Source organism: Sphaerodactylus townsendi, linkage group LG07, assembly GCF_021028975.2.
Source record: "Sphaerodactylus townsendi isolate TG3544 linkage group LG07, MPM_Stown_v2.3, whole genome shotgun sequence".
NCBI classification, from domain to species: Eukaryota; Metazoa; Chordata; class Lepidosauria; order Squamata; family Sphaerodactylidae; genus Sphaerodactylus; species Sphaerodactylus townsendi.
This window is the reverse complement of record NC_059431.1, coordinates 51,866,034-51,893,900: the sequence shown is the minus strand read 5'-3', so window position 1 is coordinate 51,893,900 and position 27,867 is coordinate 51,866,034.

Sequence of the window (27,867 nt, the reverse complement as noted above, 5' to 3'; positions counted from 1 at the left end):
AGCTGTGGAGGCTTATCTGGGGAATTCAGATTAGCCTGTACACTCCCACAAACGCCAGCTGAGTGACCTTGGGCTAGTCACAGCTTCTTGGAGCTCTCTCAGCCCCACCTACCTCACAGGGTGTTTGTTGTGAGGGGGGAAGGGCAAGGAGATTGTAAGCCCCTTTGAGTCTCCTGCAGGAGAGAAAGGGGGGATAGAAATCCAAACTCTTCTTCTCCTCTTCTTCTGGTTAAGATCACCCCAAATAAGCATTCCCAGTGCTGGCCCAGCACTACTCACAGTTATCTATAGACTATGGGCAGAGGTGTTCCTCCCATTGGGCAAAGTGGGCAGTTGCCCTGGGCGCAGCCTTGTGGGGGGGCGTAGGTTCGTTTGTGGGATTTTTTGTATTTTCAGTGTTTTTTCCATTTTTGGCCTGCAGGGGGCGCAGTTTTTAGGCTAGCAGCCCCAAAATTTCAGGGATTCTTCAGAAGACTCTCCTGATGATATCACCCAGGTTTGGTGAGGTTTGGTCTAAGGAGTCCAAAGTTATGGACTCCCAAAGGGAGTGCCCCCATCCTCCATTGTTTCCAATGGGAGCTAATAGGAGATGAGGGCTACACCTTTGAGAACTTGGTAGAACTTGAACTCATTAAAGGTGTGTGTGCCATTTTACAGTAAGCCAACCTCCATGACCACACCCCTTCTGCCTCTGGGCTCTGATAAGAGTCTGGTTTGGTCCCTGTGTGGGCAGCCCTTCTATTAGTTTCTGCTCTGTCCCAGTTCAAGCCACAACAACACCTGCTATAGCACACAGTTGCTGACACTTTCGGTGTAGTTGTGGTCACTGAAAGCCAACTACTGACACTTTCATTTCCGTAAGCCATAAATCACATGATCAAACCTTAGCAGCACCATAGTTACATTCATGACTTGCTGCAGCACAGACATGCCTCAGGATTGTCTCCTGTTTGTGTCAGGAACAGTTTTGAAGAACAAAAAACAAACAAGGATGGTTCTTTAGTTGATGTTTGGGAGGACCATTCAAGAGGAATGCCATGTGTTTGTTCCCAGTGAAGCAAACACATGGTGTGACCTCTTGATGGCTTAATTAAGTGATAATGATGTTGCAGCAATTTATCATTGTATCAGTGACAACTATTGCTCATTCATATTAAATGTAAAAAAGTAACAAAGTGAATAAAGCAGATTTCTGTATTCCTGTAACCAAGCTACCATGCAAACAGAATTTGGCTTTGCTTTGGTTCTCATTAAATGGTTATATCTTGTCATCTAAAAACTTATAAGAAAGTATGAGTTATGTAAAGAAGAATCAACTAGGTACATCCAACTGGAGATAATTTTATAACACTATTAGCTCAGAGATGCATCAGTTAATGTTTAGATATCAGGTGAAATCACCACATTGTGGCTGGCAGGCAAAAGATACATTGTGTGCAGAGAAAGTTTTATTGCATTTGAAATAAAAGCTCTTATCGTTTTCCTTACTAAAGATTATAGGAAAAGGAAAGTGAAGATGAAGCTGCTGGGGTGGGGACTATTAACAGCTATGATAAGTTCTAGTTCCATGAACATAATTCTTTGGATGCACCAAATGAAAGGTATTTGTTACAACACAGCCATGTCTTATAAGGGAGATAAACCCAAGTTGTTCTATGGTTCCTCTTCCCAATATATAATTGTTGTCACAATCAGCAGCTTTTTTTGTGGACAAAGTCTTGTCACTCTGCCAATCTTGATATAGTAATTGAACTGGTAGCCTCTTGGCCATTTTGAGGCCCTACGTTAGACCAGTTCAGTTGACTCTCCCAGGCCAATGTGGAAAGGATCTTGGGGGCTATAAAGCCTACCATTTGCCCCCTTGGACCTGTGCTCAATAAGTGGCTAGAAAGCTGGTGCTGATGAAATACAGGCTTCCCTTGGTAACATTATCATTCTGTCCCCAGCTTGAGGTGTTCCTAGGGGTTAGACTGAGACACTGGTAATAGGGGACAGAAAAAATGAACAATATGTTTCTGTTTAATAGCTAGTCATGGAAATTAATTTGGATTATTAAAACTGAACCCAAAAGTCTGCCTCCAAATTCCACATGGTTTCAGAGGCAGGAAGTGGCACCCACACTGCCTGCTGGCTCTGAGATAAATGTAGAGCTTGAAGGGAGAAAAAAGGATGAGTCCAGCATTCAACAGCATGTTTCACCAGGCTAGTCTGAAGCTTATACTGTTGGCTCTGTTCTTATCATTTCAGAGTTGGAGCTTTGGGAGGGAACCAGCAGTGTAAAGCTGGACTCAGCTAAGCTGGGAGCCCTGACCAGTTCCCATGTGCAACTGATGGTGGCAGGGGAGGGAGGGGAGAGAGGGATTTTTTTTAAAAAAAATTGATAGGTGAATGGACCTGAAAAATGCCCAAATTGGCATTTCCTTTAGGGAACCTGTTTATTCAGTTCCCTTATTGCTGCCATTTATTTGTTTGTTTGTTTATTATATTTATTCCCTCCTATATTGGGGCATTTCTAGGCAGCTTGCAAAGGTTAAAAAATAAAATCACACTAAAACTCCATGAATAAAATATAACACCTAATACAGCAATAAAATCCAATTGAAATAACCCACCACTCCCACTGTACCCCAAGCCAACAGAAGCTGTAGAGGGATTTCCAGGGAGGCTATCCAAATGCCTGTGGGAGAGGAAGGTTGTTATGCACCTAAACCCATAAAGGGTGGACATGTGGAAAATCTACAAGAATAGACTGTTCCAGAGCCTGAGGCAATCATGGAAAAATCCCTCCCCCATGCCCCAAGGTTGGGAGGTACCACGACCTCCTCCCTCTGTGGTCTTGTAGTATCTAGAAAGAAATATATGGGTAGAGGGACTCCTTCCAGGAGGGCCCAAGCCATTAGGGGTTGTATGTCAACATCAATACCTTGAATTGGGCCCAAGACAAACTGGAGAGCCAGTATGTCTCAAGGACCAGCATGATGTATGTCTGGTCTAGCTGCCACACACTGCATCAACTCCAGCTTCCAGACTGTCTCAAGGGCACCCCCCACCTCTATAGCATGTTACAGTAATCCAGTTGGGAGGTTACGAACATGTAACACTGTGACCAGGTCTCCTAGTTCAAAAAACAGGCAGAGTTGGCTAACCAGTCAGACCTCAGGAGGAGTCCGGCAGAGCAAGACATGCATATCTCCAGCCGTAGCCCAGAAGAAGGTGGAAACTCAAATACTCCTTCCAGTCATGGGGGGGGGGACCCTCATGGGCAGGGGAGTGGCAGGGTCACCACATGAGGTGATCCCAGACTGATTGCACCATCTGGGCACAACTGATGTGTGTGTTCACTAGAATGTGTAGGTTCACAGCTGGTGGCTTTGACTTGAGAGCATGGCATGAGGTGCTGCTGAACTGTAAGCTGCTGCCATTCTCAGACTGGTGGGGGCGACTGGAGGCCGTGCGGAAACGGCCAGAGAGAATTTTTCTCTCTTTCTCACAATGCTAAAACCAGGGGCATATATTGAAAATGCTGGGGGGAAGAATTAGGACTAATAACAGGAAACATTTTTTCATGCAATGTGTGATTGATATTTGGAATATGCTGCCACAGGAGGTGGTGATGGCCACTAACCTGGATAGCTTTAAAAGGGGCTTGGAAAGATTTATGGAGGAGAAGTCGATCTATGGCTACCAATCTTGATCCTCCTAGATCTGTTATTGCAAATGCCTTAGCACACCATAAACCGTTATACACTTATCTAAATAAGGGCAAGGAGATGAAAGATCTCCCCCCCCCACATATATAAACACATTGAGACTTTTTTCATACTCTGTTACTATAATTAGGTCCATTATGTACTAGGTGTCTGTTGTGTGGTGGGGCGAATGTCCATTGCAGCAATATTTCTTGTACAGATGTATTTCCCTGAGTCCTGCTTTCAATTTCCATTTTTCAACTCCAAGCGACACTACTTTAAATGGAACTTTAATTTTCTTCACCGCTTGAGTGGGGGAGATTTACCAGTGAGCACAGCTTTGTCCCAGACGACTTCCCTTTGCTCACAACAAGCCCCTCTCACTCCTTCATACTCCCATGCACACATCTCTCCTCCCCTTTTCCAGCTTTGTTATTACTTCAATTTTTAAAATTTATTATATTGATATATTAATATAAACAAATAATCACTGCAAAATGGCTGTTTTTTATTGCATTTGAAAACTTCCAAATGGCAGATCAGCCATTTATTTTATGCTCTCACTAACATTGCAGTTAACAACAAGGTCGTAGTGCAGGGTAAGGAGGAATGTCTGTAGATTGAATTATGAATGGTGGGCTAACCATTTAATAAAAAGCTTTTCTCTCCTCTCACAGCAGGAGCTGTAGGAAGTGTATATATGTTTATGTGTGTGGAGGCTGGAAGAGCTATCAGTCTTAGGACATGGTTCCCTTCTTCAGCTGGGTGTGGTCCAGGTAATTGCTTTTTCTCTTTCTTTTTTTTTGGGGGGGGGAGTTATTTTTGGAAAGGGGCTGCAATATTAATATAACTGCAATCACAGGTGTATCACTATTACTGCAATTTAAAGACTTTAGCAAATCTTTCTATCTTGCAGCTACTGGGTGTGATGAGATTTGTGCCTCTAAGAGTAAGCTGATGGGCAGAGTTAAGAGAACCAAGAAAACCAGAGGATTGTTGTGACTTCAACAAGCAAGTTGCTGAGCAGGCAGTGAATGCCTCCTCATTTGAAAACCGAGAAACTCAAGGAGACCACACTACAGCCCCACTGCACAGATAAGAGCTCCAAGATAAGTGTTCCATGCATAATGACCTTTAGTTTGGTCTGTTTCCCATTTGGTTGGGCAATTAACTGGGGACAGATCTGCACTGCAAGAGGCTGCATGAGGATCAGTTTATAGAGAGGTTGCTCCTCTTAGAAATCCACACAAAACCAGAATTAAGAAGATTTACAATTTTATTAAGGATTAAAAAGAATGAAAATATATATGCAAACTGCAAACACACATAGAATTTCAAGGACTAGGATGTGAAGAAAGATAATTAATAGAGGGGATATACTAAGGTGTTGAGGAATCTAGAAGATCTAGAAGAGATCCAAGGAAGCACCCAGGTGCCCAAAAACTTCTGGTAGAACTTGAACCTATTAAAGGTGTGTGTGCCATTTACAGTAAGCCAACCTCCATGACCACACCCCTTTCTGCCTCTGGGCTCTGATAAGAGTCTGGTTTGGTCCCTGTGTGGGCAGCCCTTATTAGTTTCTGCTCTGTCCTGCTGCTTTACAACAACACCTCCAAGGTATGCCATAGCACAGTTGCTGTTGACACTGGTGTAGTTGTGGTCACTGAAAGCCAACTACTGACACTTATTTCCTGCAAGCCATAAATCACATGATCAAACCTTAGCAGCACCATAGTTACACTATGACCTTCTGCTGCAGCACAGACATGCCTCAGGATTGCTCTGTTTGTGTCAGGAAACAGTTTTGAAGAACAAACAAACAAGGATGGTTCTTTGCTGATGTTTGGGAGGACTATTCAGCTATGAAAATGCCATGTGTTTGTTCCCAGTGAAGCAAACACATGGTGTGACCTCTTGATGGCTTAATTAAGTGATAATGATGTTGCAGCAATTTATCATTGTATCAGTGACAACTATTGCTCATTCATATTAAATGTAAAAAAAAAGTAATCAGTGAATAAAGCAGATTTCTGTATTCCTGAATCAAGTTACCATGCAACAGAATTTGGCTTTTGCTTTGGTTCTCATTAAATGGTTATATCTTGTCATCTAAAAACTTATAAGAAAGTATGAGTTATGTAAAGAAGAATCAACTAGGTACATCCAACTGGAGATAATTTTATAACACTATTAGCTCAGAGATGCATCAGTTAATGTTTAGATATCAGGTGAAATCACCACATTGTGGCTGGCAGGCAAAAAGATACATTGTGTGCAGAGAAAGTTTTATTGCATTTGAAATAAAAGCCTTGTCACATGTTTTCCCTTACTAAAGATTATAGGGAAAAGGGAAAGTGAAGATGTGAAGCTGCTGGGGTGGGGACTATTAACAGCTATGATAAGTTCTAGTTCCATGAACATAATTCTTTTGGATGCACCAAATGAAAGGTATTTGTTACAACACAGCCATGTCTTATAAGGGAGATAAACTCCAAGTTGTTCTATGGTTCCTCTTCCCAATATATAATTGTTGTCACAATCAGCAGCTTTTTTTGTGGACAAAGTCTTGTCACTCTGCCAATCTTGATATAGTAATTGAACTGGTAGCCTCTTGGCCATTTTGAGGCCCTACGTTAGACCAGTTCAGTTGACTCTCCCAGGCCAATGTGGAAAGGATCTTGGGGGCTATAAAGCCTACCATTTGCCCCTTGGACCTGTGCCTGTCATGGCTGGTGAAAGCTGGTGCTGATGAAATACAGGCTTCCTGGTAAACATTATCATTCTGTCCCCCAGCTTGGAGGTGTTCCCAGGGGGTTAGACTGAGACACTGGTAATAGGGGACAGAAAAAATGAACAATATGTTTCAAGTTTAATAGTCATGGAAATTAATTTGGATTATTAAAACTGAACCCAAAAAAAGTCTGCCTCCAAATTCCACATGGGTTTCAGAGGCAGGAAGTGGCACCCACACTGCCTGCTGGCTCTGAGATAAATGTAGAGCTTGAAGGGAGAAAAGGATGAGTCCAGCATTCAACAGCATGCTTCACCAGGCTAAGTTCAGCTTTATACTGCTGGCTCTGTTCTTATCATTTCAGAGTTGGAGCTTTGGGAGTGGAACCAGCAGTGTAAAGCTGGACTCAGCCAAGCTGAGCCCTGACCAGTTCCCATGTGCAACTGATGGTGGCAGGGGAGGGAGGGGAGAGAGGGATTTTTTTAAAAAAAAATTGATAGGTGAATGGACCTGGAAAATGCCCAAAATTGGCATTTTAGGGAACCTGCTTATTCAGTTCCCTTTTATTGCTGCCATTTATTTGTTTGTTTGTTTATTATATTTATTCCCCTCCTTATATTAGCATTTCTAGGCAGCTTGCAAAGGTTAAAAAAATAAAATCACACTAAAAACTCCATGAATAAAATATAACAATTAATACAGCAATAAAAAATCCAATTGAAATAACCCACCACTCCCACTGTACCCCAAGCCAACAGCTGTAGAGGGATTTCCAGGGAGGCTATCCAAATGCCTGGGTGGAGAGGAAGGTTGTTGTCATGCACCTAAACCCATAAAGGGTAGGCATATGGAAAATCTACAAGAATAGACTGTTCCAGAGCCTGGAGGCAATCATGGAAAAAAATCCTCCCCCATGCCCCAAGGCTGGGGGGAGGTACCACCAGGACTTCCTCCCTCTGTGGTCTCAGTATCTAGAAAGAAATATATGGGTAGAGGGACTCCTTCAGAGGGCCCAAGCCATTAGGGGGTTGTATGTCAACATCAATACCTTGAATTGGGCCCAAGAGCAAACTGAGAGCCAGTGCGGTTCCTTAAGGACCAGCATGATGTATGTCTGGTCTAGCTGCCACACACTGCATCAACTCCAGCTTCCAGACTGTCTTCAAGGGCACCCCCACTTATAGCATGTTACAGTAATCCAGTTGGGAGGTTACCAGAACATGTAACACTGTGACTAGGTCTCCTTAGTTCAAAAACAGGCAGAGTTGGCGAACCAGTCAGACCTCAGGAGGAGTCCGGGCAGAGCAAGACATGCGTACACTTCCAGCCAGCCCAGAAGAAGGTGAAACTCAACAGTGATTCTTCCAGTCATGGGGGGGGGACCCTCATGGGCAGGGGAGTGGCAGGGTCACCACATGAGGATCCCAGACTGATTGCACCATCTGGGCACAACTGATGTGTGTAAAGTTCGACTAGAATGTGTGGTTCACAGCTGGTGGCTTTGACTTGAGAGCATGGCACATGAGGTGCTGCTGAACTGTAGTTGCTGCCATTCTCAGACTGGGGGCTTCACTTTGCCAACTATGAGTCTTACACAGAAGAGTCATGCAATAACATAAAGCTGGCATTGTGAATGCACATTCTGCTACAAGAAAATAACAGCTGGCCACAAAGCTTCACTCTGACAAAAATTGGTATTAGTTGTACGTGTAACTTTCCAGCAAGCTTCCTGGTGAGCCAGCATGGCAGCTGGAGGCCCACAAGAAGTTGCTGCAGCTCCAGCACAACTACCTGGCATAGCTGGGTTTTCGAAAACTGTGGCAGCTGCAGGACGAGGGCCTCGACGTCGAGACCAGCTGCCTCATCTGCTTCTATGTTGCCCTGCCTACAATACTGTCTGCCAAACAGAGAAGCCTGCATTGGCCACTGGAAGATCTGGAAGCCTGACCAGATGAGCTGTGGCCTGCAGCTCCTAAACCCCACCCTATTGGGAACATCTGCAGTGGGGGGGGGGGCTTGGCAGCTACTTCAACAGTAGTAGCAGCAACCAAAAGAACTGGAACTGGAATTTTCATAATCTTTTAATAAATAATGGCACTACAATCAACTAGGCCATAATTGTGACAGGGGGCAGGGCACATGGTGAGCTCCGGAGCAGTGAGCATGCTTGCCCTGGGCCGGCTAGGCAGTCGAGCCACACCAGGCCTGATCATGCGATGTGCATGAGTTGAGAGGGTGGAGCACGCTCCCTATATATTAGGCAGCACGTGGTTGCTCTGGCCTCCTTCAATGCCTGGAGAAAACTGACCCACCCTCCCTCCCTATTTTAAAGGGATGGGTTAGCTGTTACAATTGTTGCAGCCCTGGCGGTTTGGGCAGAAGAGTGCATTCTTGTGGGGAGGTCGTGCTTGCGTGCCGGACCTCCCTGCGGTTGGGGGGCCTCCTTAAGAGGCTTGGGGTGGGGCGGGCTCATGGCACATGCCGTGGAGGCCTCTGCAATTCAAGCCTGACACCTCAGCAGTTAGGGGGCCACAAAGGGTGGGAACCTCACTGGCCCAGTACCTCTCTGTCCTCCCCAATAGGGATTGGTATTGGTGCTGGGGTCAGCCAGGGCTACTGAATGGATGTGCTTCTCTTGCTTGCCCAGCTTCTGCATTGATAATAAAAAGGGCTGCAACCCATTTTAATTCCAAGATGTGTCTTGTGGTTATTCACCAGATAAACCTCTGCCCATCTGGGAGCAAATAGAAAAGGAATGCAACCCTCTAACCCCATATGTCCCAAATAAACCTCTGCGTTCGGCGAAGGCCAATTTGCTGGTAGTCCCCTGCCCCTCGTCGATACGGCTGGCCTCTACCCGGGCCAGGGCCTTTACAGCTCTGGCCCCGTCCTGGTGGAATGCTTTAACATCTGCTGTCTGGGCCCTGCGGGACCTTGGTGAGTTTCACAGGGCCTGTAAGACTGACTTATTCCACCAGGCCTTTGGGGATGCCAGCCACAGATTGCCTGCCCCCTCTGCAGCCCCCGTGACAGTTTTGCCATCTTCAGCATTGCCTGATCACTGATTCCATCCATTTTTGGGCAATGCTGGCCCTCCTGGCCTTTGGGTTGGGTGCCATCTGTGCATGCATCTGTGCATGTATTTTTATCTGTAATTTCTGAAATTGCTGCTATAATGTATTTTAATGAATTTTAATGTTTTATCGCTATATTGTATTTAGTAGACCTTATATTGTATTTGTTTTATGTCTCATTGTACACCGCCCAGAGCCCTTCGGGGGTTGGGCGGTCTATCAAGCCAAATTAATAATAGTAACACTAACAACAACAACAACAACAACAACAACAACAACAACAACAACAATTTTTGCAGGAACTATTTGATTGAAAAGAAGCAAGAATAGCCACCAAAAGATGGTGACATAAGGGCACTACCCATTGTAGGCCCATTTGGGGACTGTTTTGGGGCAGGTCCTTTCTTCTCATGCGAGTTGGGCATATGAATTTAGTGGGATTTATGTGCATGTGGCTGGACTTGGCAGACTTAGTGGGGTTATATCGATATTGTTTATTCGTTTTAGGTTAGCTGGCATTTGAATAAGAGGGGCACTGCCCCTATGGGCCCCCTATTGATATTTATCTTTCTGCTTGGGAGTGGAATAGAGCTCATGGGGTGTGGTGGGAGGACGTACTGGTCAGAAGTCCCCAATTTGGAGTGACAGTCCATTCACAGGGTCTTTCCATCACTCTCCCTCAGAGTGAGAAGAAGAGGGCTCACTCCCAAGGGCATAGTAGGGGACCTGGAAGATTAACAGGGGGCAAGGTCCCCTGTGGAGATGTGCCTGGGTGAGGGGAAGGACAGGGAGGCTGGGGTCATCCCAGTGCTTACGGGCAGGGGGCATTATGGTACTGGGGGTCAGAGGAGAATGGTTTTCAGAAGGATGTCTTCAGGCCATTGCTCCTTCTGCTCTGCTCCCCATCCAAAAGGAGGTAGGGAGGTCAGCCGTCCTGCCCACTAGCCTGGTGGTGCTGCTTTTAAATGCTAGGTTGGCCCTGAATAAGACAGTCCTCATCTAGGATTTGACCTGGCTTGTATAACAGAGACCTGGATGGGCAAGCTCGGGGGGGGTTAGAACTGCCTTAGCTTTGCCCCCCCTCCAGGCTATCAGGTGCAGCACCAGCCCAGACTAGGGTGCGGGGTGGGAGTCATACACATTCACCAGATACCCCTCTTGTCCTGTGTCTGGAGTTAAGAATTTGTATTTGATGTTTGGCCAGAGATATAAGTTGGGATTGTTGTTGGTGTACTGCTCACCCCACTGCCCAGCAGCCTTCCTGCCTGAACTGGCAGAAGCTGTCTCAGAGGTGGGGATGACTCCCCTAGGCCTATTGTTCTGGGGGACTTCGACTACCACACTGAGGATGTCTCTGGTAGACCAGCTCAGGACCTCATGGCCACCATGGCAACCATGGGGCTATCTCAATTTGTGTCTGGACCAACCCATATAGCAGGGCATACTCTTTATCTGGTGATTGCAATAGGGGGAGTGGGGGTTGACCCATTGATTGGAGGACTGGTTACTTGTCCATTGTTATGGATGGATCATTACCTGCTGAAGTTTGGACTGCTGGCTGCCCCTTCCCACCAAAGGGGTGAGCGCCCTATTACAATGGTCCATCCCTGGAGAAGAATGAAGTTTGGTGGATTCCTGAGAGCTCTGGGGGAGTTTCCAGGCAATATGGCTGGTGCTCCTGTTGAGGGACAGCCCATGGACAGCCAGCGTGTTGGCCGGGGTGCACATCTTCGCATGAAGGTGCACATCTTCGCATGAAAGTGCACATATTGCGATTGTCAGAAAACCTGAGTGGGGGGTGGATATGGATTAGATCTGTGTTAGGATCGGGATACATGTGAAGTTCTCCCCCAACCCAGATTTTTTACTGGGTTTATCCTGGTTTAATTGGCCTGTGCGGAAAGGGCCTCAGTTTTTCATAAAATAAATACCATTGAGAAAGAAGTCAAGTTGAATTAGGTTTTCAGCCTCATCAATGCTAAAATTGCTGTCTAATTGATGGTCGATTCCCCACTACCTTCTTAGCCAGGTTTCAGGACGCCAAGTAACCAGGTTTCAGGGACGGCCTCCCCATTGCTTGCACCACAGACATGGATTCTTCCCGTTTCTGATGCTTGTTCTCCCCCTTATCCCGCTTCCTGGCAGAACCTGCTTGCAAGTGGGACAAAACTCATTGACACGGTTCAGAGATAGATCCGAGGGGAGGGACAAGGGTTGAAACCTTGACTTGTTTCCCGCTGTGGAGTGTGACGCAAAAGTTGAGCAATCAACCAGCGCTCTGCTGGCGCTAAAGCAATGCTCACGCAGCCTGTTTCCGGGTTTCCAGTTTGCTAGTGTCGACGCGCATGCACAAGCAGATGGGAAAATGTTTTAACAATAAACGTTTAAATATAATTGCACATCCATTAAACCGCATAAACGTTTGTACCAGTGAATGTTAAACTGAAAAATGTTAACTTTTTTGCGGTCCCACCCCAACAAGGCATATTTTCGCGGGGAGAAAGGTCCTGCCTCAACAAGGCACACCAGCCAATCAGGGGAGACCGGCGAAGCGAGATCGCCTGGTAGTGGGGATTGCTAGAGTTCTGGAACCCGGGATAAGCCTCTGTGTGTCTGCTGTGTACATGCTGCAGTGGGGAGGTTGAAACTCCAATGAAGAGGTGCGGTTTCATTACGAACTGGTTTTGATCTGAGTAAAATTTTCCAGTCGGAGTTTGACCATTGTCACTTCTGGATTTTACTTTCTTTGGCATGTCCCCTTCACAAATTTGTATGTAATGGACAGCATGTTAAGTAAACAGTGTTAACCACTTCACAAATCCATTATGGTAATATATTAATCATCCATTTTTATCAGACAGAATCAAGTGTGCTGAGAATTTTTCTGTGTATCAACTGTAAATTACACGTAGCTGAGCTAATAAATTTTTATTGTCATGAAACTGTTTTCCACTTCACATGCATTTGAGAGACTGAAATGCAAATTATTATAAGCAACCTCTGTCTGCTATAGTCTGAGTAAATTGGATGTACATGAAAAAAACCCCCAAAGTAAATATTCCTTTGGAGACACACATTGTGATCCCTGTGCCTACCCCTGTTGTGAACAGTCTTGGATGATAAAGGCTGAAAGATTTTTTTTAAAGACCCTGACTTGCATGTACAATTTATTTTTTATTAATGAAGGCTAGCTAGTAAAAAGAAATATTTTATTTTCCCTGAACACCCATTTTACCTGATTCATTCCTCATTGTTTCCTAGTATTTGGACTTCTTTATAGAAGTCATAACCATGCCTTTCAAATCTTTAAGGTTAAAATATATTTTAATGTTATCTTGTTTAAGCAGACAAAGGATCAAGAAATTATGACCTAATTTGTTTTATTTAATGTTGGTGCTACATTAGTAGGGATTAAATGGAAGCTTTGACAGCATTTAATACTTTTGATATAATTATAATTGTTTTGATTATATTGTTATTATTGTCTATGTTTGCTTATTTTTATTATTTTAATCCTTCTTTCCTATAATTTTTGTTGGCAAAATATTTTTTAAAAAATAGTATACATCTTTAAAAAATGGCAAAACAGAAACACAACGATCATCCACATGCCACAGAGACTGTGCTTCTTTAAAGCACAAAAAGAAAAACAATCACAACGAAAAGCTTCTAGGAGACAAAACTGGTTGTGGCAACAGGAGGCTGTCCTGTCCCTGTGACATAAACAGCTGCTCAGCTATTTCAACACTTGTGTCCATAGGAGTGCTGCTCCAGCATCCAGTCACCTTCCAGAAGAGGGTTGAGAGCTGTTTGAATAAGCATACAGACAGGGGAGGAGGATTGAGCTATGAGACCTATCTCTGGTGATGGGCATACCCAGTATCTACAAGCTTTACAGCTCAATCCAGAGCTGAGGCAGACAGGGACAGTGCTGCTTGAGCACTGCTCCGTCTGCTCCACAAGGCTTTCCGCCTGCTCCACAAGGCTCCACACGGCTTCAGGAAGTCTGAAAAAGTTTAACAACAAAAAAAAAACCCTCCTCCAACTCCCCCATAGACATACACTGCAAAAATTGCAGCATATCTCTGCTGGCAGCTTCACCAGCATACTGAGCCAAGAGGGGTTTGAAGGCTGACTAAGATTGGGCAAGCCCCAGAATGCCCCTGGAATGCTAACCTAGCTGGGGGTGGTGTGCAAGTGCCAGTGCGAGGCCACATGTCACAGCCAGGTGTTGCAGGGTGTTGCAGTGCCTGGATGCCAGCAGATTTCCCCCTCTACTGGCGTAATTACCCCAGACAGGACATGCTTCTTTTCCATTTAGATATTACATGGGAAATATTATCAAGGAGAGATATTGTAAAGGTTTCAATGGTGTTGATGGGAAGGGCAGCCGCCTAACCTTGAGTACATTCCACAGCCCGGGCAATGGGCCAGCTTCATCGGCGGAGACTTTATCTCTGCGCGGGAGATGAGGTCTCCGTTCCCATGGGAAGCCGGGAGGGGGATGGGATGGATAGAGTTATAACCTGTGCTTCTGGCGGGAAGTGTCATTCCTGCCACTGCGTGTACTTGAGCTTTCTAAGATGTCTGAATAAACGGTCTTTTTCACCAAAGAGCCTTTTATTTCTGCTTCTATGGAATTCCTTACATTGTGGCAGGAATCCTAATTCATCTATATCCCTAGTGCAGTGGACCTCTGGTGTCTCGGCATGGAGAGGTTGGATGTTTCTGGGGAAGGTGCGGTAGCCCCCAAAGAGGGCTCCGACCTTTCCCTTCTGGATCTGGAGGAACCGGCGGGAGAACGGGTCTCGCTGGTGACTCTTTCCCGTCCTCGTATCAGCACGAGCCTTCCTTTACTCCGTTGGAACGAGGGACGTGACGACGACCATGGAGACTTACATGAGTCGTTTGGGGCGCTGTCTATGGATCGAGCGCCTGTGGATCGGATCTCTACCCGTTTTCGTATGGATTACAAACCTCAGATGCAACCTGTCATGGAGGAGACGGGCCTGACCACCTTTCATGCGGCAACCCAGGAGTCCATTGAACGATTCCTGGACTCGTATTTTGGTGATGCTCCCAAAGAACCACCGTGGCACAGCACTGGGGCCCGGCCGAAGGACACTGGGACTAAACCTGGGATTGGGAGGGGTATCCGTACCGTCTTCCGATCGGATCCCCCTGATCCCGGGTCAGCGGCTGCACCTGAGGTGCCCCGGGGAGCCACCGGTGGCTACGGTGTCTCCGATGTCTCGCTTCCAGACGACGAAGAGTCCGAAGAAAGCCTGCACTCCCAGCCGGATCTGTTCCCTCTCCCATCAAAAGAGAGCTGGGAGGAGGAAGTGGGCCGACTGCGAGATGCCCAAGAAGCATGGACCCGTGAACGCCAGCTATGGGAGGAGGAACGGGCACAGCTGCAGCAAGAGCGCGAAAACCTGCAGAGGGACCGGGAACAGCAACGCAAAGAAGTCCAACTCGAGTTGGACCGTGCCAAAGATGCGCTCCAACGACAATATGCGCAGAATCTGTCAGTCCATGATAAGGTCCTGGAACGCTCCAAACTGGATTTACAGCGGCAACGCGAAAGCGTTCAGGCCTTGCGCACGCAAAGTGAGCTTACTGCAGCTATTAAACGGGACGAACTGGCTAAATTGGAACGAGAAAAAGCAGCTCTGCATGCGCACCAGGATGCATTGACCCGCAAGGAGAGAGAGCTGGCTGCCTTGGAGAGGGAACTGAGGAAGCAGCAGACCAGGAAGCCCCAAGTTGGAGTCTACGCTGTCACTGATACTGCCGGCGCCAGAGGGGCAACGCTGTTGGGCCCTGCCACCTTCCAAGGACCAGCTCCCACCGGAACGCCAGCGGCACCGGCATTAATACCGCCACCGATCCCGGCCCCCCCCGTGCAACCGCTGCCCGCCCAACCTGCTCAACCTGCGCATCCGCCGCCCCTGCAGGCGCCAAGAGCCGTGGAAAGGGGTTACTACAGGCCCCCGATTCCTGCCCGTTTTGATGGGACCGCTTCCAAACTCCCCTACTTCATCTTACAACTCGATGCCCACATGGAGGACTATGATGATTTATACCGGTCTGAGCGCGAAAAAATACGGGACATCGGCTCCGTCCTGGATGGGGCAGCAGCCGACTGGTTTGTGACTCTTTTGGATTTGCAAGATGAAGACTCTCGCACGGTGCCCGCATTCCTCCAAGCCTTAAGAGCGCGCTTCCAAGATCCGGGCGCCGAAAATGAAGCTATCCGCACCATCAAAACTATCCAGCAGGGCAACCGTTCGTTTGCAGAATTTGCCCGTGAATTTCGTGCGGCGGCTGCTCGACTCCCTCCTGAGTGGCCTGAACGCATGAAATGCGAATACTTCTCGGATGCTGTTGACGGCAAGCTGCGTGAAACGGTGTTTTTAATTCGAGTTCCTCGCACTATCGCTGATTGGATCCAGTTGGGATCCCAAGTGGCGTCTCGCTTGGAATACGCTCGTGCCGGAGGCCGCCCACGCCCAAAACCTGCCACTGCGCCCACCAAGCCAAGCCCAGCCGCCCCTACCGAGACCACCTCTGAGCGCCGTCGCCGACTGGGATTGTGTCTTTACTGCGGAGGACCAGGTCATCTAGCCGCCAACTGTCCGAAGAAACAAAAACCAACAGCTCCAGCCACGCGCACCCCATCTGCCAAGCCACCACGCAAATCGGGGCCGCCCCCGACGGGCTCATCTAAAGCGGTCATCGAAGGCGATCCAGAGGAGGGGGAAGCAGCTGTTTGCCTTTCTTCAGCCCCCATGGACATGGGTCCGACTCCTGACGCGGTGAGTGAAGGCAGCGCTCCCATTACTGTCCAAGCGTTTCTGGCCAATCCCGCTAAGCATACCCGCATTATAGCCTCGGCCCTTGTGGATTCTGGCTGCTCCCATTGCTTAATGCGGCCCCAGGTGGCAGAGGAGCTAGGTCTGGACCAAATTCCCCTGGCTAAGCCCATACCATTCACCCAAATGGACAGCAGCCCTCTCGGGAACGAAGGACCGGCCCAGTTCAAAACACAACCGGTTCTCCTCCGTTGCGCCGACCATTGGGAGAAAATTAGTTTTATTTTGGCGCCAGTGGCCAAACACTCCATAGTTCTGGGCATGCCATGGTTATTGTTACATGAACCAAAATTCATTTGGAAAGAAAGGATCTTAGAATTCACTGACCCTCCCTGCGGTGAACACATGAATTGGGGGGAAAACCCAACTTCTCCTGACACACACCCCCCCACTGGCTTCATCAGCGATTGCTCCCGATTCTATTGGCATCCCACCGGCGTACCAAGATCTAGCCAGAGTTTTTCAGGAGCAAGAATGCGATCAGTTGCCACCCCATAGAGACACTGACTGCAAAATCGTCATACAGCCGGGGGCGCAACTGCCCAAAGGTAGAATCTACCGTATGAGTCCCAATGAGGAGAAGGAACTTCGTGCCTTCTTGGACAAGAACCTCGCTCGCGGGTTCATCCGGCGGGCTACCAAACACACACACGCTGCTCCCGTTTTGTTTGTAAAAAAAAAAGATGGGTCTTTACGGCTTTGCACAGATTATCGAGGTCTCAATGCAGTCTCCCTGTCCAATAAATACCCTTTGCCTTTGATCAAGGACCTTTTAGATGCATTGGGCAAAGGGCGCATCTTTACTAAATTAGACTTGAGAGAAGCTTACTACAGGGTCAGAATTGCTGAAGGCTATGAACACTTGACTGCGTTTAACACAAAGTTTGGACAGTTTGAATACTTAATAATGCCATTCGGGTTAAGTGGGGCCCCCGGGGCTTTTATGGCCCTTATCAACGAAGTTCTCCATGATTTATTGTACAAGGGAGTTGTGGTATACTTAGATGACGTTTTAATTTATTCACAAACCATGGAAGAGCATGAAGCATTGGTTCGGGAAGTATTAAAACGCTTGCTCAACAACTCTCTCTTTGCCAAACTCTCCAAATGCTGTTTCCATCAGACCTCTATTGACTATTTGGGTTACCGGATCTCGCCCGAGGGCTTAAAAATGGATCCTGCTAAAATTGACGCGGTCCTCCAATGGCCCGCCCCCACCAATCGCAAAGAACTCCAATCTTTTCTGGGTTTTGCTAATTTCTATCGTGACTTCATACCCCAATTCGCTGAACTGACTCTCCCTCTCACAGACCTCTTACGCACTAAGGGTAAAGATCCACTGTCCGCCAAGCCCGGGGCCCCCCTTTCCTGGTCTGAAGAATGTCAAACAGCCTTTCAGCTCTTAAAGTCTGCTTTTACCACTGAACCCATCCTGAAGCACCCTGACCCAGATCTCCCGTTTGTGGTTCACGTGGATGCCTCGGACAAAGCGCTTGGGGCAGCCCTCTTGCAGAAAAATAAAGATGGTAGGCTGGTTCCGTGTGCTTATTTATCAAAGAAATTCTCCGGTGCTGAACTCAACTGGACTGTGGGAGATAAAGAGACTGCGGCCATCAAAGTAGCACTCTCCACTTGGCGCCACTGGCTGGAGGGGGCTGAACACCCCTTTCAGGTTTGGTCGGATCACAAAAACTTGGCCGCTCTTTCCACCCCCCTCAAGATGTCCGCAAAACAACTCCGTTGGGCCGATTTCTTTTCTCGTTTCTCTTTCACAGTCCATTTTTTCCCCGGGAAAACCAATAAACTGGCTGACGCGCTCTCGCGCCTACCCGGGGAGGGGGGTGGAGCTGCCTTACGAGACATTCCACGCACTGTTCTCTCCCCCTCCCAGTTGGGGATGGCTTTCACCCGATCTCAGACGTCCACTCCTCCTTCACCACCCATTCCCATTCCCAGTCTCGTCTCTCCTTTCCTGCGGGAACTCGAGGAGGCGGGGCTGCGCGAGCCTCCAGCGGAGGAAGGTGATTCCCAATTACGTTTGGAGAATGGAGTTTGGCGGAGGGGGGAGTGTTGGTATGTGCCTCCCCCCCTCCGCAAGCAGGTTCTTGAAGCCTGCCACGATGCCCGCTCGGCTGGACATTTTGGCTTTCTGAAAACTCTGCATTTGGCCCGCCCTCAGTTCTGGTGGCGCGCAATGCGCAAGGACATTGAGGCGTATATTAAAGGTTGCTCTGTCTGTGCAGAAGCCAAAAACATTCCGGGAAAGCCCCATGGGCTGTTGAAACCTCTCCCGGTGGCCTCCCGCCCCTGGGAAGTCATCTCCATGGATTTTATTACAGATTTACCGGAAAGTCATGGCAACACGGTCTTATGGGTAGTGGTGGACTTATTTTCTAAACAAGCCCATTTTATTCCATGTGCTTCCATCCCCTCCGCTCCTAAGTTAGCACGGCTGTTCATTCAACATGTTTACCGTCTACACTCCGCCCCCGTTAAGGTGGTCTCCGACCGCGGCCCCCAATTCATTTCAAAGTTCTGGAAGGTTTTTTTAGGGTTATTAGGGGCCGCCCCGGCGGTCGCCGCCCCCTACCACGTTCAAAGTGACGGTGAGTCGGAGAGAACGAACAGAACCCTAGAGCAATATTTACGTTGTTACACCAACTACCACCAAGACAATTGGTGCGAGCTCATTCCGTTTGCGGAGTACGCCTATAACAATGCGGTTCATAGCAGTACAAAGAAAACCCCCTTTGAAATCGTGTCTGGTCGCTCCTTCCCGCCGTTACCGCAACTACCCGCGACAGCATTGGATCCTCCAGAGTTTCAACAATGGATTTCATCCCTAGCCGAGGGGTGGAAATCGGTTCAGACCGCCTTACAACAGGCTAAGGACTCCCAAAAGTTGCAAGCGGATAAGCACCGCTCGGATTTCCCTCTGCGTGTGGGCGCTTGGGTGTATTTGTCTACCAAAAATCTCAGAGACGTGCATAAATTTTCCAAACTAGGCAAAAGATTCGTGGGACCTTTTCAGATTACTAAAGTGATTAATGATGTCACTGCCCGATTGGATTTGCCTAACTCTCTTAGTAACATTCATCCTGTCTTCCATTCCAGTTTACTCAAGGAGGCTCCCGCTTCCGATGCCTGGCACGACCCGCCGGAGAGACCCCCACCGACTATTATTGATGGCCACAAGCACTACGAAATTGACGCCATCCTGGACTCTCGCTTTAATCGCAAACGCTTGCAATATTTAGTTTCTTGGGTGGGATATTCCTCTGGGTATAATCAATGGATTTATTCTGAAAATATTGACGCCCCCACCCTTATTTCTGCTTTCCACCGCGCCTTTCCGCATAAACCTGGGGGGGAGGGGTCTTCTTTAAGGGAGGCAGAGTGTAAAGGTTTCAATGGTGTTGATGGGAAGGGCAGCCGCCTAACCTTGAGTACATTCCACAGCCCGGGCAATGGGCCAGCTTCATCGGCGGAGACTTTATCTCTGCGCGGGAGATGAGGTCTCCGTTCCCATGGGAAGCCGGGAGGGGGATGGGATGGATAGAGTTATAACCTGTGCTTCTGGTGGGAAGTGTCATTCCTGCCACTGCATGTACTTGAGCTTTCTAAGATGTCTGAATAAACGGTCTTTTTCACCAAAGAGCCTTTTATTTCTGCTTCTATGGAATTCCTTACAGATATATTTACTTGAGAAAGAACTGTGCAATTTCCTGCTGTGCATGTTTCTGACATACACACTTACAGAACAGATATTTTGTTTTATTTATTTAAAAATAACAATTAAAAAAAGACTTCACCCACTTTCAGAAGACAGTGATTGAAGGGAATGCACAAATCGTGAGGAGTAAATTCTGCAATTTTATACTATAATAATGTAGATTCCACCCCCCTCTGGATTGTGCTGCCCAAGATAATTCTGCTGTATATAAATAAACCTTCTTTGTTATTTTATTTTCAAAAGCCTCTCTCAGCCATAACTAATAAAAAGTTGTGTCCAGTTGTTAGCCTAACTATGTCTTGTCTGCTTTCTTGCATGTTTGGTGGGTCTGCCTCATTGTCTTCCTGTACTTGGGCTCACAAGGTACTATTTTTAACAGATTTATTGTGCAAGTTGAATTTTATAGGCTCAGTAATACAGTACTGCCTTAGATCTAATACACACTTTATCTTCGCAGAGTCTTCCTTTGTGATCCCATATAAAAGTTCTGAACCTTCTTAGTTTGTGATATCTGACTAGATTGGGATATACCCATGCTACCTTCTGTCCTTTACCAGAACAAAATGAGAAAAATATGTGGGGTTACTAGTTGCTTCTTTTCCATTTAGATATTACCAGGGAAATATTATCAAGGAGAGAGAGATTTGCTTGAGAAAGAACTGCGCAATTTCCTGCTGTGCATGTTTCTGACATACACACTTACAGAACGGATATTTTATTTTATTTATTTAAAAATAACAATTAAAAAAAGCCTTCACCCACTGGCAGAAGACAGTGATTGAAGGGAATACAAACACAAATCGTGAGGAGTAAATTCTGCAATTTTATACTATAATAATGTAGAACTGATTCCTATGGGGAATATCACGTGACTGTTTCTGGAGATGAGAATGGTATCCTTCTGTACTCTTCAACTGTTTGCAAATGTTCAAACATCTATTATTAGGAATTGCAATTTATTCTAGTTACAGCAAACTCTTAATATTGTTACATGTAAACAAGCAAACATTTTAAATTCTCAGTCAATTAGGAACAAGGAACACAATCTACCATGCACTGTTGCTATGCAACCATAAGTATAAGCCCCAATGAAATGGGGGAGGGTGAGATTCTTCACTAGGGTGCATGGTAGATTTTACCCAGCTGCAAAGTGCCAATTCCAATTAAACTTTTACTAACAATCATTCTGTTACTATGTATTTTATTCAGGAATTTTTGCTATGATAGCAGTGGGAGTTGTGTTTCTGAAATGACTGCATGAACGTCTATATCTTTGTTCTGGTATGAAATAAAATAGAATATTAGTAAGAGACTAAAGTGTACTATTTGTACTGCTAAATAATTCACTGTGCAGATTCTTCCTTTTTTGTTAATTATCTGTGAACAGATGCAGACTTCATTTCTCCAATTCATTCCATATTTGAAACTACTTCTAGTTTTTTTTAGGTGAATGGATTTCTTCATGATTTTCTAGGAAAAGCAGTTTGAACAAGATTAATTATATAGGACTTCATTTTTTAAAGCTTAAATGCTTAATATTAAAAACAAATGTGAAAAGAACATTTTAAAAGGCACCATCAACACAGCTTACTTTTTAAAAGTAGTCAGAGTGTACATCTTAATATTTTACTACAAGCCACATAAACATTCTAATATGGATCTCTTAATATAAATGTTAGTACTTTAAAAAAGAAAACAGTGTTGACAGTTTCAGATAATGCAGACTAATAATAGTAATCACATAAAAATTGCAACTTAATTACATATTTTTTAAAAGCTAACTCATAAAAATAAGAATTAAAGTTTGCCTGGGCACCAGTTCAAGGCAAACATGATACAACTGTTTGGGTTTAAATAGTTTATTTAATTAATTAAACTGATCTTCATAAATATTTAAATATGTTAAATATTTATATGAGTAGGCTATGCTAAGGCAGCATGTCCAATGCTGCCTTTTTTGACAGACCCATCTGCACTCCAAGCAGAGCCAGCATCCTCTGTTGGCTTTGTTTATCATTGCTACCTTCTATCATTGCTATCATTGTTTATCAATGTGCTGAGAATTGCTCAGCCCCAGTCCCCTCAGCTGATGTGCTGCACAGCAGTACCAGACTTTAGAGCAGGAACAATCATTTGCTTACAGCTTCAATTTAAAAGGTTGGATTGGGCTAAGGAAGTAGCCTCATGCAACCTAGTAAAAGTGGTATGCAGGACATTTAATTTGTGCATTTGGTGGCCAAGCTGCCTCACCTGGTCCTCCATTTATAACACAGTTCACAAAAAACTGGTTACCTGTTCTCTCTCTCTCTCTCTCTCTCTCTCTCTCTCTCTCTCTCTCTCTCTCTCTCTCTCTCTCTCTCTTTTTGCAAATTGGCCAAGGGAGAAAACTTTTTGTTTACTTCACACAGTATGTATTAGGTCACTTGTTAAATACACAGGCTGTCCTATCCAAACTCTGGCAAAGATTGGTAGAGAACTGATTAATGTTGGCTCTTCCTGTGCCCCTGCCTCCAGTTTGTCCCTGCTATGCTGGCACAACACTGATGCTGGCATGGCATCCAGCACTGTGTCTCAGTGCTGGGGAGGGCTGCAATGTTTGAATGCTGGCAGGATCCCCCGTCCACCAGGGCAAGTACCCCAGGAGGGCAAATCTGTTGCCCTGGTCACACACCCCTTCCATGAGAAGATCCCCCCCCCCTTTGGATGCAGCAACTAATCTCAGGATGACTGGTTGAACCCTACCTAAAATTGGGTATGACAAGTGAGAGTTTGGTACTGTATTTCAGTGCAGATCAGCAAATATTCTGAGGCATCTTAGAATGGGGAAAATAATCAAACCAAATAAAGCATGCTCATTGACTCATATGAGAAGGAAACACACTTGGGTATCATCATCACTTGAGCTTATGCACTGACAGGTGCATGGGTGGGGTTTGGATTCTAGCAAATCTCAGTGTTGTTTGACATACAGCTGAAGAAAGAAAGAAAGAAAGAAAGAAAGAAAGAAAGAAAGAAAGAAAGAAAGAAAGAAAGAAAGAAAGAAAGAAAGAAAGAAAGAAAGAAAGAAAGAAAGAAAGAGCTGCCTGAAAACCAGGGTGGGTCTGCCCATGCTGCCATACCTATTGCTAAACCATATCTGCATTAATGGGATATGGGATGTTTATTTATTTAGTATTTATTTTAAAGAAATGCCACCTCTCCAGGAACCTGACTGAAGTGCTTAAAAATAATAACTAAAATCCAGCATTAAAAACCTAATCCAGCCCAGTATAGACCATACATCACTGTCTGATTAAAATAGTTTTCAGACTAAAATTAACACTTTAATTAACAGCCTAGATAAACAGAAATGTTTTCCCTGGTGCCTCACAGAACAATGTAGATGTCAGGTGAGCCACAAAGGAAAGGGTATTCCATAAGTGAGGTGCCACTATAGAAAAAGCCCTGTCTCTGATTGCCTCCTGCCTCACTTCTGAAGGAGTGGGCTTGTAAAACAGTTAATACATTGCAGTTCACTATTACTTAATCTTGGATAATCCCAAATTCTATGAACTGCAATCTCAAAGATACATTTGCTTTCCCCTAGCACCTTGCTGAGGTCTTGCACATTCATCTGAATATGTAAAATGTCACAAAGAAATGATATGTGGCAAAAAAAACACCCTTCTGTTTTTTGTACATCATCAATGACATTTAAGCAATCAATGACAAGTTGTGAACTTAACATAGTTTTGATTTGATAATTGGAAAGGCCAATCCTATGGTCCACCCTAAGTTGGCTGCCATTATGGCTGAATTTATACTGTCTTAACTAGTTGTTTTTCTATGCATTCTAAGACAAAATGTCAGAAGAACAACAATAGAATAAGATGTCACAAAATTGTGATTGCAGCACACCCACAGTAATAATAATGCTTTCACCACTCAGTAATTGCAACACTGTTCTTATTACAAATGCATGCACACACTGCCCATTAGCAAATAGCACTGGGAGTAATCACTGAACCCATTTGCACCCATGTCCAATGCTGGAAACCATCTTAGTACTTGAAATATTGCTCTTTGGTACTTTAACATGCACACCAACCTCTGTGGCTCATCAGACCAGTCACACAGCAACTTCTCCCCGAAGAATCCCCTAACCATGGGGAAAAGGGTCACTCAGAGATAGAAAAAATGCCATTCTAGACTCAGTAGCCTGCTGTATCCTTAGACATATGGCAAGAAAAAAATTAAGTCCCATTAATGAGAATAATGTCTGTGATTTTAAGATTACAAAACACACATAAGTACTGTCAAAGGCTTTCACGACCGGATTCAACTGGTTGTGGTGGGTTTTCCGGTCTGTGTGGCCGTGGTCTGGTGGGTCTTGTTCCTAACATTTTGCCTGCATCTGTAGCTGGCATCTTCACATGTGTATCACAGAGGGAAGTCTGTTACACACTGTGTCCAGTGAGAAGGCCCTCACCTAGATATTGACAACCCTACCTGACATTTTCAGGTGTTTATTTATTTATTTATTAAATTTTTAAACTGCCCACCCCCGAAGGGCTCTTTTTTTGTCATCCCCCCAATCCTTATGATTTTCCCTTTTTGAGGATAAAAATTTTAGGGATCTTCCTATGACTAAGTTACTTTTTGTCTCATTGGTACTGCTGAAGGATCAAATGTTTGGTCTGAATGCTGCACCATTAATTTCCAGTCATAGAGATATGCATTATACTCCAGTGGTCAGTACCTTTTCACTTGCACGGACTGTGTACCAAAATTAATATGCATGATTTTGCAGCAGTGGCGTAGTAGTTAAGAGCAGGTGCATTGCAATCTGGAGGAACTGGATTTGATTCCCAGCTCTGCCACTTGAGTTGTGGAGACTTATCTGAGGAATTCAGATTAGCCTGTGTACTCCCACACACGCCAGCTGGGTGACCTTGGGCTAGTCACAGCTTCTCGGAGCTCTCTTAGCCCCACCCACCTCACAGGGTGTTTGTTGTGAGGGGAGAAGGGCAAGGAGATTGTAAGCCCCTTTGAGTCTCCTATAGGAGAAAAAAGGGGGATATAAATCCAAACTCCTCCTCCTCCTCCTCCTCCTCCTCTTCTTCTATATACACTCCCACTGACATCCTTTGTGGTTTCACTGACAATATCATTCCTATTCAAGTTTCTGAGGTCTAAGCAGCAAAATTAGGGATGCAGTTGAAAGAACATTTTTGTTTAACAAGATAAATGCTATAATTCTAACAAACTCATCTACAGAGACAAACTAAGAGATGAGAACTTTGTTTATAATGCTAATTAAAAAGGAGCAATTCAAACCCTGTGAAAATAAAACTGATTAAATCAATTGCAATATATCACTTATCAAGGTGTCGAATACAAATCATACTAAATGCACTCTGGCCAATCAGTAAAGTCTGCATATTCTTCTTTAGGATGGAAAACATGTCTCTGGGGATTGATTGTGACTCTTATATATTAAATGCATATGGAAAATGGGATTCACAGAGGGAATTCACTGTGTAAGGTAGAGAAATATAGATTCTAAGTTTAATTAAAAGGAAGCAGTGGAGAAACTTTAGACACAGAGACCTGTTTTTAACACGTTTATTCTTTTTGCAGGTTTTCTACAGAAACAGAATTGAAAGAAACTTTGGCTCTGAAAGCAGGACAAATATAAGGGGGTGGGTTTCCACGACGTTTCTACAATTAATATGGTTAACACATGCTTTCAGAGAACTGTCTAGTTTTCTTTTTACATAGAAGGTTGCAGGTTTCATTTTATTGTACATTTTATACTTTTATTTTTAGGAAAAGGTAGGTGGTTGCTTGATAACTAAGCTGAGGAAACTTCTACCTCCCCTCTTATCTACTGCAATGTTTATAATCAGCTGAGGGTTCACTTTTAATGTTATATCAAAAAGTGACCCTCCCCACATCACAACTGTAAAATTTCCTGCCCTTGGAGACTTGCCAAACCTACATTTAATATTACATTTTAGGTTGAAATGTTCAGCAGAAGACTTGCCCCACTACACCACCAACTAACTTAGGCTGATTCCGCACGGGCCAAAAACAGCAGTGTGAAAACAGTATAAACCCTTTTACACCATTTTAAACCCTTTTACACCATTTTCACACCATTTTCATACTGCTGTTTTTGGCCCATGCGGAATCAGCCTTAGTTGATATTCTAAGGTTTCCCAACAGAGTTACTTCCCATTTGGAATGCCCCTCTCTTTCCAAATAAAAGTCAAAGCATTTATTTTACCCAGATTTTTACCGAGGGAGTGGGAGTTACATTTCTTAAGGTGTTCTTACGATCTTCATCTAGCCAAGGCTTGCCAACTGTCTGCCCTCCACTCATCAGCCCACCACAGCTGATAGTTGTTGTAGGAAAAAGACATGTTATGTGGCGGTATTGCTCTAGGAATTCTCCCAGTTTCTGTGGGTTTTGAACATAGATATTTGGGGGGAGGGTCCTATAGAATTAACTAGAAGTACAGAAGAAGAAGAAGAAGAAGAAGAAGAAGAAGAAGAAGAAGAAGAAGAAGAAGAAGAAGAAGAAGAAGAAGAAGAAGAAGAAGAAGAAGAAGAAGAAGAAGAAGAAGAAGGATTTATATTCCCCTTTCTCTCCAATAGGAGATTCAAAGGAGCTTACAAACTCCTTTTCCTTCCCCCCTCACAACAAACACCCTGTGAGGTAGGTGGGGCTGAGAGAGCTCAGAAGAACTGTGACTAGCTCAAGGTCACCCAGCTGGGTCCATAGGCTAATCTGAATTCCCCAGATAAGCTGCCACAGCTTGAGCGGTAGAGCGGGGAAATCAAACCCGGTTCCTCCAGATTAGAGTGCATCTGCTCTTAACCACTACGCCACTGCTGCGCCTTTTTTAGTTTTGTCATTGGATGCAGCCTTGCATCTAAAATGTTCTTGGGATTTGCAGGCATAGTCCTGACAAGCCTAAGCCCTCGGAATGTTTTATTGATATTATTATTGTAGGCTACTGAGAGTTTTTATGCTGCTTTTTGTGCTCCTCTATCAAGTTTCTGCATAGTTCATCACTCTAGTGGGTCAGAGGTTTTTATTCCCTTAATAAGTTTTGTACTCATCCAGTTTTCCCTGCTTCCTGATGGTAGATAATCAGCATGCAGTAGTGGCAGCAGGTGAAGAGAAGAATGATGTTCAGTCCATATACTGTTGAACATATAGTGATAGGGGGTTACATGGAAAATATACAGTAGTCAATTTAAAAGGCATGCAACCTCTAGGTTCTTAATGGTTTGTTAATTTTAGTTACTTTCATTCTATTTTATTATTTTAACCCCTTTTATTTTATGAGCTGCCTCACAGCACCTGTTTTGCTGCCCTAACACCTATTCATGATGTCATCCAGAATGAAACAGAGCTTTGAGATAGTTTAAGATATTGACAATCTCAGGCTGATTTTGCACGTTAAAAATGCCCTGTTGTTGGCATGGGGAATGCCCTGACACAGTGGGGAGTTCCCCCCAGCCCCCCAGCACTGCAGTGTGTCTGCCACACTGTTGCCCCAGTGCCACCCCACAGCAATGGCTTTGCTCCGGGACTTTCCAGAACCACAAAAGTTGAGGACCTTTTGGAATGCCCCTCTGTTGCTCCAGTGGCTTCTGCTGCCGTGAAAACTCCTTGGAAGCAGAATGAGGCCATTTTTCCTGCCTTGTCGCTGTGGCCCACCCCTCCAATGAATGGGCACCTTCCCCCCCTGCAGTGGAATAAAACTATGGAGTG